This window comes from Triticum dicoccoides, chromosome 3B (genome assembly GCF_002162155.2).
Source record: "Triticum dicoccoides isolate Atlit2015 ecotype Zavitan chromosome 3B, WEW_v2.0, whole genome shotgun sequence".
Taxonomy (NCBI): domain Eukaryota; kingdom Viridiplantae; phylum Streptophyta; class Magnoliopsida; order Poales; family Poaceae; genus Triticum; species Triticum dicoccoides.
In genome coordinates, this window is record NC_041385.1 from 728,181,317 (window position 1) to 728,183,901 (window position 2,585).

Genomic DNA, 2,585 nt, shown 5'->3' on the forward strand with positions numbered 1-2,585 from the left:
AGCCCAGCCATGACTGGATACTGCAATGTAGTGAGGAAGCTCGAAAAGAAGTTCGAAGGGTTAGAGCTCCACCACATACCCCGACTGAAAAAATCAAGTAGCTGACGATCTGGCGAAGATAGGATCCAAGAGAGAAGCCATCCCCAGTGATGTGTTCTTGGAGCATATCCACACTCCGTCAGTCGTAGAAGATCCTTTTACCGACGAAGCTCCGCAACCCAAGAGTGTTACGGATCTGACTGAGGTTGAAGTCCCTGCAGTGGTCGACCTGATCATGGAAGTTTTAGTGATCACTCCCGATTGGACAGTATCGTATATCGCGTATATATTGAGGAAAGAACTCCCGGAGGACGAAGAAGAGGCTCGACAGATGGTCCGCCGATCTAAGGCCTTTACCGTGATAAGGGGACAGCTATACAGAGAAAGCGCGACTGGAGTTGGTCAGAAATGCATAACGCCGGAGGAAGGTCAAATAATCCTTGATGACATCCACTTGGGGACCTGTGGCCATCATGCGTCCTCTCGGACCATCGTGGCCAAAGCATACCTAGCCGGATTTTATTGGCCAAGAGCGAATGAAATGGCGAAGGAGATAGTCAACAAGTGCGAGGGATGTCAATTTTACTCCAATATGTCACACAAACCCGCGTCAGCTTTGAAGACTATACCACTCGCCTGGCCCTTTGCAGTATGGGGGTTGGATATGGTCGGTCCTTTGAGAACAGGCAGAAGCGGTTTCACCCATGTGCTGGTAGCAGTCGACAAGTTCACCAAGTGGATTGAAGCTAAACCCATCAAGAAGCTCGATGCCGGTACTGCTGTCAGCTTCATCAGAGAATTGATATTCAGATATGGAGTCCCGCACAGCATCATCACTAACAACGGGTCAAACTTCGATTCTGAAGAGTTCAGAGCTTTCTGCATGTCCCAAGGCACACGAGTCGACTATGCTTCAGTCGCCCATCCACAGTCGAATGGACATGCAGAACGAGCCAACGGTTTGATTCTCAAAGGGTTAAAACCCCGCTTGATGCGCGATCTTAAGCATGCGGCTGGTGCATGGGTCGACGAACTTCCCTCGGTGCTTTGGGGGTTAAGGACCACGCCCAACCGGTCGACTAGAAGAACTCCATTCTTCTTAGTCTACGGAGCTGAAGCAGTCTTGCCGAGTGACCTTCTCCACAATGCTCCCCGGGTTGAGCTCTACACCGAAGCTGAAGCAGAACAAGCGCGGCAGGATGCAGTCGACCTTTTAGAGGAAGAAAGGGAGATGGCCCTGATCAGATCGACCATTTACCAACAAGACTTGCATCACTTCCACGCCAAAAATGTGAAGAGTCGAGCCTTCCAGGAAGGAGATTTAGTTCTCCGAGTGGATCAGCAGAAACCACACAAGCTTGCTCCTTCTTGGGAAGGTCCCTTCACCGTCACCAAGGTTCTCCACAATGGAGCATACCATCTTTACAATGTCGAGCATCAGATCGACGAGCCCCGAGCTTGGAACGCGGAGCTTCTCCGCCCCTTTTACACTTAAGTATTCACTCGGATGAGTTGTAATAAAAGTACTTCTGTAGTTTATTTATCAAAGACAAGAGCTTTATAATTTTCCCAGTAATTGTTATTACTTTTGTCCACATAAAACAATCCCCCAGTGGGTGGCTTTGTTGCGAATCCGATTCGCCTAAGTCTGTTAAAAAAATCCTAACCGAGTGGTAAGCCAGCCTTCCACTCGGGGGCTTAGCTGCGCAATCTGTTTCGCCTAAGATAAACAAAATCCTACCGAGTGGTAAGCCAGCCTTCCACTCGGAGGCTTAGCTGCAGTCCAAGTACTCGCCTAAGTTAAATAAAATCCTACCGAGTGGTAAGCCAGCCTTCCACTTGGAGGCTTAGCTGCAGTCCAAGTACTCGCCTAAGTTAAATAAAATCCTACCGAGTGGTAAGCCAGCCTTCCACTCGGGGGCTTAGCTGCAGCCCAGTGCTCGCCTAAGTTAAACAAAATCCTACCGAGTGGTAAGCCAACCTTCCACTCGGAGGCTTAGCTGCAGCATTACGCTCGCCTAAGTACAAATACAATGTGCGCTCTGCAAGGAGGACGAGGTGCAGGTCGACTGCTACCTTTCCCTTCTGAGCTACGCCACAAATACAACGTGCGCTCTGCAAGGAGGAGGAGGTGCAGGTCGACTGCTACCTTTCCCTTCCGAGCTACGCCACAAATACAACGTGCGCTCTGCAAGGAGGACGAGGTGCAGGTCGATTGCTACCTTTCCCTTCCGAGCTATGCCACCAATACAAAATCCTACCGAGTGGAGAGCAAACCTCCCACTCGGGGGATTAGCTGCGGCCCAGCGCTCGCCTAAGTATCCAAAATCCTACCGAGTGGAGAGCGAACCTCCCACTCGGGGGCTTAGCTGCGGCCCAGTGCTTGCCTAAGTATCTGAAATCCTACCGAGTGGAGAGCAGACCTCCCACTCAGGGGCTTAGCTGCGGCCCAGTGCTCGCCTAAGTATCTGAAATCCTACCGAGTGGAGAGCAGACCTCCCACTCGGGGGCTTAGCTGCAACCCAGTGCTCGCCTAAGTATCCAAA